Source organism: Rhinolophus ferrumequinum, chromosome 18, assembly GCF_004115265.2.
Source record: "Rhinolophus ferrumequinum isolate MPI-CBG mRhiFer1 chromosome 18, mRhiFer1_v1.p, whole genome shotgun sequence".
Lineage (NCBI taxonomy): Eukaryota > Metazoa > Chordata > Mammalia > Chiroptera > Rhinolophidae > Rhinolophus > Rhinolophus ferrumequinum.
The window spans coordinates 60,350,805-60,365,745 of record NC_046301.1 but is presented as its reverse complement, the minus strand read 5'-3'; positions in this window follow the sequence as shown (position 1 = coordinate 60,365,745).

The window sequence follows — 14,941 nt, the reverse complement described above, 5'->3', positions numbered from 1 at the left end:
CATTTCCTGCGTCTAATGACCCTTGGAGTCCAGTTGAGGAGGTGCTTTTTTTGGAACTACATAAGTAATGTCAATATTCCCTTGATTTCATCCTTACATTCGGATCTCTTTCCTTCCTGGAAGGTCTATAAGCTGCCCTTCCAGGGTTTCTCAAAAGACGTGCAGGACATCAGTGAAGCAAAAATAGAGTCATAACCTCATAACTGCTTACCAGGAATTTGCCTCTGTTTGGATCCCACTAAATTCTCATGGACTTCCTCTACAAGCATGAAATGATGGGGACACAGTCTGGTAGATAAAGAATTTATGGACACTTTAACCCTCACTACTTACATCATTAGATGTAAATTAATATGTTAGAGCATTTTGATGAAATCCAATTTGTCTTTGTCTCACTGATGAGTCATGGCCAACTGAAAGAACAAAATCAATTATGAGATCTGCAAATATTTTGGTACTAGTCTCATATTGTGGTGAGGGATACTTGAGAGTATTGTCGTAGAGTAAATTCTTAACTCAGTAAGTCCTCAGTAAGTCCTTACATGCTCTGAATTGAGATAGGTAGTGGGGAAAGACAAAATTATGTAAGACATGATTCTGCCCTCAAAGAAAAGATAAGACTAATGCATCAATGGCTGGTGTTCAGTATAGGTTGGTATGTTCTTTAAAACCAAGCTAACTAGAGAGTAGACTCTGACATTCAAAAGGGATTAGTCCAGAGATGTACCGTGTTTCCCCTTAATTAATTTTTGCTCCTAAAAACCCATTAGAGCTGATTGTCCGGCTAGGTCTTATTTTCGGAGAAACGGTATTCACCACCCCCCCCCCATATGTACAATTTAGTCATAAAATGCGTGAATGAGAACAGCAACACTGAATGAATGCTGATTCAAAGATTTTGCTCACAAGGTAACGGAGGTTCCTTCACAAGAACCTTACTGAGTTCCAACTCAGAATGTCTGTCTCAAATGACCAGGAAATCTGAAGTGGACATTGTGGAAAACTAGCAAATAGTCCAACCAGGATGTTAACTATGTAAATGCCAGGATCTACTGCAATTGTGTGGACACATCTTATGCATAATAGATACATATTATGAATAGCTCAGAAGGGGGGATGGTTGTTTTGAAGCAGTACCTGGCTAAATTCATGAAAAATAGAAGTCAGAACAGACTCTGAAATATTGATACTAGTAGAATTAGGAAATCAGAACAAGAGTATTCAAAGAGAGGACTGAAAGGAAATGAGGTAGATCTGAAACCTATCATAGGCTAGCAGTGGTCATGCAGAAAGCACAGTATCACAGGTAATCCACATACTATCCACCTGGAGCCCTTCCTCTGATCTCTGGCCAATTATAGGCGTCTTTTCCTCCATTACAGTTCATCTCCCAATGCCTGCATCCCATCTTCCAATCCGAATTCTGCCAGTAGGTCCAGTGCCCCATACAGTTGTGCAGATTGCGCTCTGCACAAACATGTCACGTCTAAGGGAACAATACACACAGTTAACACAACAAATTGGTAAAATTATTGTGACAACTTTTCTGCAGATGGCAGTAAAGTATCCACTTGGAACAGATATCAGTGTATAGTCCTTTTCTGAGTCATGGAAATAAGGCATCTTGAAGGAAGAGGTCATTTTCTAATGTTCTCAAAGGTACTCCAATCTCTGTTGTGTTGAGTGGTCAGAATCGTGGACACGTTCGGTGGGGAGCAGTAGCCTGGACTCTCCAGGCTTGTCAGAGAACGTGAAGGAGAGGGAGAGCAGCCTTTTGCCTTTATTTACAGAGAAGATATTTCCCAGCTTTTGTGTTGTTTCTAAAATGCTTAGAAGATCAAGCATCTTGTGTAATCATCTGTCTTAACTATCTCCCATACATGAACAAATAATTCTGTATTATCCATCACTATTTTGTGGGGAGCCATGATTTCTCTGTACTTTGGAACTTTGAGAACTGGCTCAGTTTATGATTAACCTGTTCTAGCTCCTAAGGCATTGTCTTGCCTGCACCTGGAGGGTGCTTGCAGGCTGCTGAGGTATGCAATAAGAATGGCCGGTTTCTCGGACACAGAGCACAGATGGTTATCAGGATAATTGACGGTTCCTGTCTTGTGGAAATGGGATTTGGGATGCTTTTGTGATTTAGTTAGTTTCTGGTTAGGGGTTAACAATTTACTTTCTGTGAGGTAATGTACACTTGTGACTGCTAGTCTGCACGTACCCATAGGGTATATAAAGAGTGATTTTGAATAAAGACGGTGCTTCAGGATCACTGGAGACCGGCCGCATCATCATCATTTGTGAGTGTCTTTGTTCATTCCCACTCCCCCTTTCGGGCTTTTCGTTGACTTGTGGCTGCTGGTCGGCCACACTATTTTCACACTTTACAAGTTGTAGCTAAATGTACATATCTTTGTGGACAGAAAAGGGGCTGCATGTTAAACCTGACAAGCTCAGGAGACTGAAAATAACCACATAGGATGGGATGAACATAAATATTGCCAAGCTGGGCCATGGCCGGAAGTCACATCCTTGGCCTGTAGCTTCCTTGACAAAGGTCAATCTTTACCTTAAGTGAGCCTGTCTGTTGTCTTTTTCCATCTGTGATAACACCCTTGGAATGTGAGAGTAATCCCTTTTTCTGGACCTGCCAGGGGGCACAACCCACCACACCAGAGCAGGAAACTACAAAATCCCTCATTGTTATGTTGTTCCCCAAATACAATCTCTATGTGCTGTAAAATGCTATTAACTAGCCTTTATCCACCAATGTAAAAGAAGTATGTCTCTCCATTTCACTTTTTATCCAATTCCAGAGATTTCCCTGCTTGGCTTTCTTCCACCTCCTTAATCTATAATCAATGGATTTCATGTAACCCTCCTCCTTTGATTCTGATGTATAACATAAGTTGCCCAACAACCATTTTCTGGAGCATTTTCTCAATCCATTGAGACCGCTTCCCATGTCAGTTTGGCTCAAGTAAGCTCTTATAAGATTTCTCTTAGGCTGGATGTTTTTCCATCAATACTGTAATTAAAAACGTGAGCGAGCTTTGGAATCACACCCAGTTCTGCACTTGCCTAATAGCTCAGTGGCCATATACAAATTTAAAAAAAGAAACTTCTCTAAGCTTCCAGGTCCTCATGTGTGAACTGCATTAATGTTTTTCGGAGTGTACATGAACTTATGTATGCAAATCACCTAGTACATGGGAAATATTAACCTTTACTTGTTTTATTATTCATCTTACGGATTTCCACTAGAACAGATTTTTTTCTTCTGAGAAAAGATCTGTAGCATGACTGCTCAGAAAATGACGTGGAATGGAGGGAGGTGGTAATTTATAGCTGAAATTAAAGGGTAGAAGAGAGAGAAATTTTGATCACCTCACTGGATGATTAGAGCAATTGAGAAGAGGCACAGGAGATAAATGTTCTAAGTTAGATTTTCTTTAACTTATACAGCCAATGTGTTTTAAGTCAGGGTTACAAGGTCCTGACCCGACTGTGGTTTGGTTGTGGGGTGGAGGGAGGACGGGACCACCATCGGACTCGGTGGCCCGAGGCTGACGGGGGACAGTCTGTAGGGACAAGGCAGAGAGCGCAGAGCTGTGTCCGTGTCTCAGACAGAAAAGGGCTTTTCTTTGGGTAGGAGGGTGAGCAGGAAGGCCGTGTGACAGGGACCGACCGTGTGCTGAGCACATTTTCGGCTCAGGTCAGCAGGGTCTGGTGCATCTCAGTGCTTGCTCAGGACGGGAGTATGGGCAGGACAGAAGGCTGGGGTAAAGCTTGGATAAAACAATGGGATATTTTGATCAATTGGTTAAGCCTGTGGATTATGAGAAATCCACACTATGTTTGGTGAGACTTTAAAGGAATTAATGCAATGGTCTGAACACTTGGGTAAAAAGAGATTTCCTTTGAAAGTCTAACCTTGTCCTGGGCGAACAGTGGGGGCAGGTGTATTACCTGTGTGGGTTCAAACTTCACCCAAAGCAGGTCCTGTATGGGAGGTGAAGGCAGGTGCAGGGGGTATTGTGGGTCACCTTGGCCTGCAGGTGGCCTCCAGCCCCCAGAACCACCCAGAAGGAGCTGGTGGTGCTAAGAGAAGCCACAGAGCCTGGGAAGGGGGCCACACCTGCACGTGGGCTGGGGGTTTGTCCCTCCCTCTCTGAGGTGTACTGTGGTGCCTTGGGGCTGTTTCTGTACTGTTGGTTGATTTTTGTATTAAGACAGTAATAATTATACGAACACCTGTGGCCTCACCACCCAGGTGAACAGCGAGGCCCTGGGCAGTTGTTAGCATCCGCGTCTTCCTGGGCCTTCTGCCAGGTCTCATTTCCCTCCCATGGCCATGGTGATGACTGTCCTGACTCTGTTATTCTTCATACGTTTGTCACTTCTCATTCATCACCCAGCAGTGTAGTGTTTGGTTTTGCCTCTTACATTTCCAGTGACTGTTACCATCAGTACACCAGTATTGTCACACACAGCCTTCTCTGTGATTCTCACTCCCGTCTGAGTCACACGTGCTGGTGTCTGAGGATCAGTCCCCCTATTACTCAGCCGTGACAGTGCTGTGTGGCCTGGGACCTATCAAGTGTGTTTCTCATTAGTCAGCAACTTACACAGGCATTCTGGTGTTTGTTTCCAAGTACAGATTTCAATTTAAGTGTTCTGCACTGCTGGAGGAAGGAGTCGCAGGAGACCAAAATTGGTCTATTCGAATTTATTTGGCGTGTTTGAGCTGCGAGAGGTCAGACTAGAAAAGACCATAACCTCCCTGAACAAAAAGGGGTATGGAGTTTTATAGGAGGGGGTAAACGAGGCTGTTTCCCCTTCAATGCTTCAGGGATTTTTTGTTGCATTGTCTCTCGCAACAAAGGTTTTTGGGGCATGACCAAGCCCTCCGACTCCATGTTCAAGCCCCCAGGCCGCCGTCTGGACCTCCCAGGCCCAGGGATCATAAGCCCCTAGGAGACAAACACAAGCCGGCAGGTACAAGGTACAAAGCTAGACAAGATAAGCTTTCTGCTCCTGGCCTAAATATGGCCTAACATTAAGTTTCTAGACAAAAGAGGCAAATTGTGGGGTTGTGGATTATGAAGAAGTTTAAATTTACTAGGAAATGATGGTGGAGGGAGTGAAATGCTCCCCCCAAACACCTTTCATTCCTTAGTGTTCATTTCTTCTATGTGACTGACAGCATTTAAATAACAAACTTAATATTTATGCATCTAAGTGTGATTCAGGATCTCTTCTTGGTCACTTGGTTTTTACGGATCACTATTGAGGTAGACCATGTGGTGTTTCACCTTCTGTGGAATAGTTTTCATACCTTTGTTCCCTTTGATTCCCTTGCATGTTACTGATTTCTGGTGTTTTCTGAGATACTCAGGGCAGGAGTCCTTTTCTTGTACAGGCACTGTGCACATTTTCTCTGCAGTGTGGTTATCTTTTCACTCTCTACTCTGTGCTGGTGAATGGACTCTTAATATTTTATCCATCCTTGTCCTTTGTAGCTTATTCTTTTTCTCCTTATATAAGAAAACTCTGTACTGGGAAGTCATAGATCACTTGACTCCAGCTGGTTCTGAAAGTGTTCTACATTTAAGTCTGCATCAGGTTGGTTGTTTTCCACGAAGCCGATGACAGGAACATTCACTGTCCCCTGTCACTAACCGTTCCTCATCCCCCGTGTGTTACAGTGTCCGTCGTCCCCATCCCAGGGCAGTGCCTGCACTGGCAGAGATTCAGGCCCCACAGAGGGTCCCGTGTCACAGACTCCCATTCTTATCCATGGGTCCCTCCTCCTGCTGTGCTGAGCTGTCCCCGTCACTCTTGTGACTTAATGTCTTGATGGGATGTGGGGAAGTCCGTCCACCTGGTTCTGTAGAGAACGTGGCTATTCTTAGACATTTGCTTTCTTTTTAGTCCTCGCAAGTAGTTTTTATAAATTCAAAAACAAATATCCCCAAGATGTTTTTGTTTTTTTAAAAAGATTTTATTGGGGAAGGGGAACAGGACTTTATTGGGGAACAGTGTGTACTTCCAGGACTTTTTTTTTCCAAGTCAAGTTGTTGTCCTTTCAACCTTAGTTGTGGAGGGTGCCCTGTTCAGCTTCAAGTTGTCCTTTCAGTCTTAGTTGTGGAGGGCGCAGCTCAGCTCCAGGTCCAGTTGCCGTTGATAGTTGCAGGGGGCTCAGCCCACCATCCCTTGCGGGAGTCGAACCGGCAACCTTGTGGTTGAGAGCCTGCGTGCGCTCCAACCAACCGAGCCATCCGGGAGCTCAGCGGAAGCTCAGCTCAAGGTGCCGTGTTCAATCTTAGTTGCAGGGGGCACAGCCCACCATCCCTTGCGGGACTCGAGGAGTTGAACCAGCAACATTGTAGTTGAGAGCCCACTGGCGCACAGAGCTCCAACTGCCTGAGCCACCGGGCCAGCCCCCCACCCCAAGATGGTTTTAGATTTATTGTTATTTTATTAATATTCTACATTTTTTTGAGAGAGTTGAAATCATGGTGGCATTGAGTTTCCTTTCAGACATCATGTGCTATATTTCAATTTCTTCGTATTTTGACATCATTCAATAAGGTTTTTTTTGTTTGTTTGTTTTTTTAAAGATTTTATTGGGGAAGGGGAACAGGACTTTATTGGGGAACAGTGTGTACTTCCAAGACTTTTTCCAAGTCAAGTTGTCCTTTCAGTCTTAGTTGTGGAGGGCGCAGCTCAGCTCCAGGTCCAGTTGCCGTTGCTAGTTGCAGGGGGCACACAGCCCACCATCCCTTGCGGGAGTTGAACCGGCAACCTTGTGGTTGAGAGGACGCACTCCAACCAACTGAGCCATTCGGGAGGCAGCTCAGCTCAAGGTGCCGTGTTCAATCTTAGTTGCAGGGGGCGGAGCCCACCATCCCTTGCGGGACTCGAGGAGTTGAACCAGGAACCTTGTGGTTAAGAGCCCACTGGCCCATGTGGGAATCGAACCGGCAGCCTTCGGAGTTAGGAGCATGGAGCTCTAACCTCCTGAGCCACCGGGCCGGCCCCTCAATAAGGTTTTATAATTTTTTTATTATGATCATTTTGTATCCTTCATTAGACTCTTTGATTTGGAGAAATCCTGTTTTCCTCCTGTGTCTTTTTTTTTACTTTCATGTAAAAGCTTTGGTCACTAGATAATGGAGGGTTTTCACACAGGAAGCAGTGCTGTGACACCAGCCAGGTGTCCTACAGATTAACTCAAGAATGACACTACATAGTGGAGTTCATCATTGGAGTTAATTATTAACCCATTTCCGGCCCCCCTGCTCTCCCTGGGGGATGTGATTAGGTCTTGACTGTCTAACCTTCTAATGGTGGCTGGGCCCTTTGGTGACAGCCCTGCAGGACCCACCCAGAGTCACTTCATTAGAATACAAGGTGCTCGTACTGTGTTTCCCTGAAAATAAGATCTAGCCGGACAATCAGCTCTAATGTGTCTTTTGAAGCAAAAATTAATATAAGACCCGGTTTTATTTTGCTATAATATAAGACCAGGTCTTTAATATAATATGATATGATGTCATATAAAATATAAATATGATATAATATAATATAATAATATAATACTGGGTCATATATTAATTTTTGCTCCAAAAGACACATTAAAGCTGATTGTCTGGCGAGGTCTTATTTTAAGGGAAACACGGTAGTGCTCTTATCAGTTAGGAAATACAGGAGTTTTAGGAGTTCTGTGCCAAAAACCTTGGGCAAACTACAATATATATATTCTCTATTATATCACAGACATACTTTAGGATATAATGAAAATGTGTAATGAATAAAACATCATTAAAAGTACTTAATATAGTTGAGGTTATGTGCTGAAAGTTAAGCTGTTTGTACTTATTTCAAATAGACTGAGAATTATTTTTGCTTGGGGTTTTCTGTTTTTTTCTGGAAACTCACTAATGGTGGTGTTCTCCGCTCATTGTCTTGTTCTTTGTGGATCTTCCATAATAATGCTTTGAGCTGTGAATATGGGCAACTTGTTTTTCTGCCATAATTCTTATGTGTTTGTCTCCTGTGACTCCGGGTGGGGTCTGTACGAAGAGTGAGGTAACGGGCCTCCGTGTTTTACCTGCTGTGGGGAAAGGGTCTTACTTTCCATCATCGGATGTTCTCCAGTGAACATGTCTTTCCCACGTGTCCTTCCTCAGAGTCCGCAGGGTCCCGCCCATTCCTCAGCTGCTAAGGGTTGTCATGGGGACACCCCTGGGCTAGGACACATCTTGTTCTTTATCTACTCAGGTGCTGTGATGCTGTCCCTTGAAGGTGCTATTGTGATAAGTTATAACTGGTTTCATCGTGTTTCACTGTACAACACACTGTATGCAGAACGTGCACAAGCAACTGCACAGACCCCTACACAACCTGAAGTGACCGTCCAGGCCAGACCTGGACCAGGCCTCACAGCAGACACCCCACTGGAAGTGTCTCCCACACAGGCCTCCTGTCCGGGTGGATCACACGTGTGTAGTCCGTGAAGTCAGTGGATTCATTTCTGCACGTTTTCTTTTTAGTGCACATGGCATCACACTGATGTCTGATTGTGTCAGTTGTCGGTTGTTCACAGCTCTGTACCTCCCCATGGAATGGTGGCTCTCTCACTTGTGTTGTTCCCTAGTGTCCCCAGATGGGGCTGTACCAGTTTCATTTCTTGGTTCCACTGATGGTGTCCACAGGGGTGGCTTCAAGGATGTCATTTGTGACAAGTCCTTCTAACCACAGTATTTTATACCTTGTGCATTTGGGTATCGTAGGCTCATGCTCTCAACATTTCCCAGGCTGCACTCCTGTCCTCCCCCAAAGCCATGTTCCATGTGTGCCCTGCTGTTTTATGATTGTCCTTTTGGGACTGGACCCAATCCTGACACGTACCCAAAACGGGTTTGGATGTCGGGGCGATGTCGGATGCACCAAGCGGATAATAAAATAGTCGTCAGTCTGGGGAGATGGAGTCAGAGACTATGTGCGGCCCTGTCGTTGTCCTCTCCAGTGGTGGGAGAGATTGGATATAAATAAAGAGAAGGAGAATGGAGCTGAGGGTTCCTGATGAGTAAATGGTTATGCGATGAGGTGACCCCACTTTTACACTAACACCTGGAAAGGGGCTCAGGGCCAGAAGGCCTATCCTCTCTTAGCTCGGTTACATCAGATGCCCAAAAGGGTGCAGCCGTGTGTTGCTGGAACCACAGCTGCTTCTGGAACCTGACCAGACCAAGGTGAAGGCGGCAAATCTGAGTGTCACCCTGGGAGACATTCCCATGTGATATAACGACGGACTGGTACGTTACCCATGACTGAATAAGGTTCTAGAAATGTGTCATTATCCTGATTATTTTGCTATATGACTCCATGTTCGAAGGCCAGGGGCGGACTGTAACATTGTGATATAAAAAATATATATATTTTATCATCCAGATAACAAAATGTATTTCTCATATGTATTTGGTTGGTCCACAGCTCCCCAAACCCTTGGAATTTCTTTTAGTGTTGACAGTATTTGAAGGTGTCCTTAGTTATGGTGATGAGGTGACTTTTCCAAAGCCCCTGAGGATGGGGCTGGCGGTCAGTGGGGCCAACCTGTGATTAGAGGGTGGGACCTTTCAGTCCCGACCCCTGAGCTCCAGGCAGGGGGGAAGGGGAGAGACTGAGTTCAGTTACAGGTGAGCAATGGTGTAACCAATCACGTCTACATCATGGAACCTCCATAAAAACCCGAAGCACAGGGTCTGCACAGCTTCCCGGGTTGGTGAACACGTGTAGATGTGGGGAGAGGGGGCACCACGGAGGGCTCAGAAGCTCCAGGCCCCTTCCTGTACCCTGTTCCCCTATCTCTTCTACCTCCTGTTTCTGAGTTATAACCTTTTCCGCTAAACGGGGACCTAGTGAGGAACACGTTTCCATGAGTTCTGTGAGTCTGTCCAGCAAATGAACCAAATTCCAGTGGAAGGTGTCCTGAGAACTTCTGCTTTATAGCCAGTCAGTCAGAAATACAGGTGACAACCTGGCCTTGAGAGTGGCCTCTGAAATGAGGGCAGGGTGGGTGGCCGTCTCCTGGGACTGAGTCCTCAACCTGTGGTGTCTGATGCCATCGTCTGGTAGATTGTGAAAAGGGAGTTGAATTCTTGACCCTGAGCTCTGTTCTGACAGTTGCCTGGTGGAGGTGTTCCTACCGCCACCCCCCGGCCCTCAGTCAAAATTGAGTGTCAGAGTACAATTTACATGTACTCAGAAAGTGTCTTCCCTCAAGTGGCTTGTAAAATCTCAACCTGCTCAGTTTCTGAAACATCTGTAATTTTACTCCTGTTTTACACTTTCTTTCATTTGCCCATAATCTATTGTTTTTTAATAAAATTTCCATTAGGATAAGAAGAATATATTTTTAACGTGCCTCAATTTATTTTTGAACACCTATAATTCAGGCATAACTTAAATACCAGAATCTTAACCTGTTGAAAGTATAAAATCCAGTGGCATTCATTATATTCGCAGCATTGGGCCCCCATCCTCATGTTCTCATGTTAAAACATTTTCATCCCCCCACAGAATCTTATAAGCACTGGCACTCACTCCCCACGCAGTGTGCCTGTCCCTGGGTTCTAGGCAGGGTGTTAATCTACGTTCTACAGATTGGCTTTTTCTATGCATTTCACACAAGTGATATTATACTGTGTGTTGTTGTTGTGAAGCCTGGTAACGTCCTGAAGGTTCATTGCTTTCATGCTATCAATCGGCACTTCAGTTCTTCCGCATGCACATATATTCCTTGCAAGTATATTCCAGATTTTCCTTATCCAAACCCATTGGACTTTTGAGTTGTTTCCACTTTTTGTCTGTGATGAATCACGCTGCTGTGAGTATCTGTGCATTAGTTTTTGTGTTGGTGTTTGTTCGCTTCCCCTGGGGATGTTGACACCTAGGAGTGGAATTGCTGTGTTCTGTGGTCACCATGCTCACCATTTTGAGGACCCGCCGGGCTGTCTTCCAAAATGGCTTTCCCACGTTACTTCCCATCAGCCATGTGTGAGGGTCCCGTCATCCTCAGGTCCTTGCCAACACTTGTGTGTCTGTCTGCACAGCCGTCCTAGTGGTGTGAACAGGAATCTACTTTGTTTTGATTTGCATTTTCCTGATGACTTATGTCTAGCGACTTTCATGTGCTTATTGGCCATTTGTGTTTCTTTTTTGGGAAATGTCTGCTCACATTCTGTGTCCATTATTTAATCATATTATATGTCTTAATATCATATTGATGTCTTTTATTTGTAGTCTCATATGAGCTCATAATGATGAGCAGGAAAAAGAAAAGGGGGAGAACACACGCTAGAGTGGAGCTAATGAATTTAGTTAGCAATATCCAATAGCAAAAGACAAAGGCAATTAATAGAATGTGCTAATGACAAAGTAAAGGTGGTTAACACTAAACTATACACATTGATAACAATGTCTTGTCAAAGGAGTACACATACTTATAAGTTTAAGAGATCCCAACATATGTTTACTATTGATCAAAAATCACTTGGCTAAATACACAAATAACATCAGTAAGGAGTATCCAACAGCAGTCATAAGCTCTATAGGATAGTAACTATTACAGTAGATGCCTAAAGCTCACCAAACTGGGGGGGGGGGCGGCTCAGGAGGAGTACTGGAAAAGTCATAAATCAAAACCTTGCCAGGTCTGTATCTGAGAGAATCTCAGGCGTCTCCCACAGCGCTGCTTGCTAGTTCCCAAGAATGCTGCTGCTGTTGGCGTTGTTGTTGTAGTTGTCGGAAGTGAGGAAGTCTTCTGATACTGCAAGCTGCAAGCTGCATACAAGTTCCCAATGATGCTAGAATGATGACAATTCACCAACAAAAGAAGTGTCTACTGTCCATTTAGGCAAGTTCCGATCTCTTACTCTGAAACAATCCAATCCTGGAAAGCAGTCCCGAAACAGCAAATCTTCTGAATAGCAATCTCTTGAAACAGCAATCAATCAATCTCAATCCACTTGAGGTCTGTCTTATATATCTCTTTAGATGCACCCCAGAGTCAAGTTTTGTGTTCCTGCCTCCCCTCTCAAGGAATAGCCAGTTCCGGGAGGGTCTGGCAGTCAATGACAAAAAAAAATAGAAAATGTATTACTTATCCGGCTGAAGGGCTAGTTCATCCGGACAAGGAATATCTACTGTTCTTGCTTGGGACCATCAGCCCAAGGTCTTGCAAAGCCTGGCAACGTGCCTGTCATGTCGTCCTGATATAACTTAGCTACTACTTCACTTCATCTGCTGATGTGGGCGAAACAGACAGAACAAAGAGGGAATTCTCTCAACCCCTGATCAAGAATTTCTTTAACCCTAAGCTAACCATCACCTCACAGCACAAACAGAACAACAAACGTCATCTCATGTCTCCCCTACTCAAGAGAATGAGACCAAACAGAAAAACAACCTCATCTCACGTCTCCCCTGCTCGGGAGAATGAGACCAAAGGGGGAATTTACTCAACCCCTGATCACAGCACAGAAATCACAGATAAAATATAATAGACCAAAGCTCACATCAACCACTGAAGGCAATTTTCCCTCAACATCTACCCTACAGAGCTCCCTAAATATATTTAGAATACAAATCTTGTAGCAATCATCTGCTTATTATTAAATCGCAGTTGCAACCCCACTGGAAGTAGCATTGTTTTTATAGCTGTTTTGTTGCTTTTTTTACTATAGATTTTAAGACCTTATTTTAGATTTTTAAAATGTGTCATTTTTATAAATGTTTGCTCTTTATGTCTTTGGGTGTGGTGCCATCCCTTATTGCTCTAAAGATATTGATTAGTTATGTTTTCTTTCTGCTAAAGGCACATTTTTCTCTATTACTATTAGATTTTTCAGCGATTTTTCTTTATGGGGCCATTTTCTCAAATTCCAGGCACTGAGATTTATATGAGAGGCTCTTCTTGCTTTATAGATTTTTCACGAATCAGCCCCTTTTCCCACCAACAGGTGTGACAGGCCCTGGCCCTGGCCTGTGTCTAGGCCCACAGTGTCCCCCTTGTCCTGGGCGGGGTCATGTCCCTGCCTCTGTCAGATATGAGGGGACTTGATGAGGCTCCTAGAGGCTGACGACTTCCAAGGCGAGAATTGTCAGATCAGCAGCCCTGGAATCTCAGTGTTTATGACATCCTGACCTTCTGATTCCAGGTCTTGGAGCTGACATGGAAATAACTTTGTAATAAGCCAAGTATCTGTTTCTGTGTTATCTGAATGATGAGTTCATTTTTCAGTTCTTTACCTTACCCCAGATTCTGCTCCATCTCAGGAGAAATCATTTTGTAATTGTGAGGGGAGAAGTATATGTCAGTTGTCAACTTTGCAGGTTCCAAGCACTGCCCATCACCGAGGGTTCCACACGTGGTTTGCTTGCTCGTTGTCATTTCCCATGAGAACATGAGCTCAGGTGGCCTAGGAATTGCGTGCAGGTCCATCTCAGCTTCCCCCATCCTCCTCACACATTGGTGAAGAGGAGCCTTGCTGAAATAGAACATGTGGAATGTTTCAGGACACGGTGGTCTTTGCGGATGTGGTTGTGAACTTCACCCGGGAAGAGTGGGCTTTGCTGCATGGTGCTCAGAGGAAGCTCTACAGAGAAGTGATGCTGGAGACCTGCCGGAACCTGGCCTCCGTGGGTGAGGACGGCGTCATCCCTTCCCTTAGCTTTTAGAGAACAAATCATTTTTGCAGTTATTCTTTCTTTTGAAGGCCAAGGAATGAGAATGTGTTGAACAAAGACAGATGCATTCCAAGTATTCATGGAGCAACCTAGAGTCAAATAGCTTTCCCATGAAAACAAGGTTTCAGGTATGAAACTGACTGTTCATTAATGTCCAACAAAAGTCTAAGGCGAGGACAACCAAGATGGTGCAGTAGGTAAACACTGCGTTTACCTTCTCTCACAACCACATCAAAATTACAACTAATCTACAAAACCTGGGGCTGGCGCCCCCAGTGGCCAGCTTCAAAATGAGCTGGAGCAGCACCCAGCTGTCTCCAAGTATGACACACCCAAGAGGAGGATTGAGCAGGCACCAGAGTCCTGCTGAGGCAGATCCTGCACCGTAGGATCAGCCCCTGCACAACTCTTCCACTGTAGTCAAGGCCAGTCCTCACAACCAGTGAGCCCAAGGGTCAGTCCCTCCCACTGATGTGCAATTATCAACCAAGGCTCAACTACAAGAGGAGGGCACACACAACCCACACAAGGGATGCGCCTGGAGCGCATGGCTCAGGTGACCAGAAAGATTGTGCCATTAAACCCCACAACACACCTACTACATAAGGCTACTCTACTAAGACTGGAAGACATAGCAGCCCTACCTAATACATAGAAACAAACACAGGGATGCAGCCAAAATGGGGAGACAAAGAAACCTGTCCCAAATGAAAGAACAGAACAAAGCTCTAAAAAAAGAACTAAGCAAAATGGAGATAAGCACTCTATCAGATGCAGAGTTCCAAACCCTGATTATAAGAATGCTCAATGATCTCATAAAAATGGAGATGGAAACCATGAAAAAGAACAAGTCAGAAATAAAGGATACAATAATGGAAACAAAGAATATATTACAGGGAATCGAGAGTAGATTAGATAAAGCAGAGGATCCAACCAGCGATGTAGAAGATAAGGTAGCAGAAAACACCCAAATAAAACAGCGAAAAGGAAAAAGAATCCAAAAAGTTAAGAGTTTAAGCAGCCTCTGGGACAATATCAAGCATACCAACATTCGCATTAAAGGGGTACCAGACGGAGAAGTCAGAGAACAAGGTATTGAAAACCTATTTGAAGAAATAATGACAGAAAACTTCCCTAACCTGGTGAAGGAAATGGACATACAAGCCCATGAAGCACAGAGAGT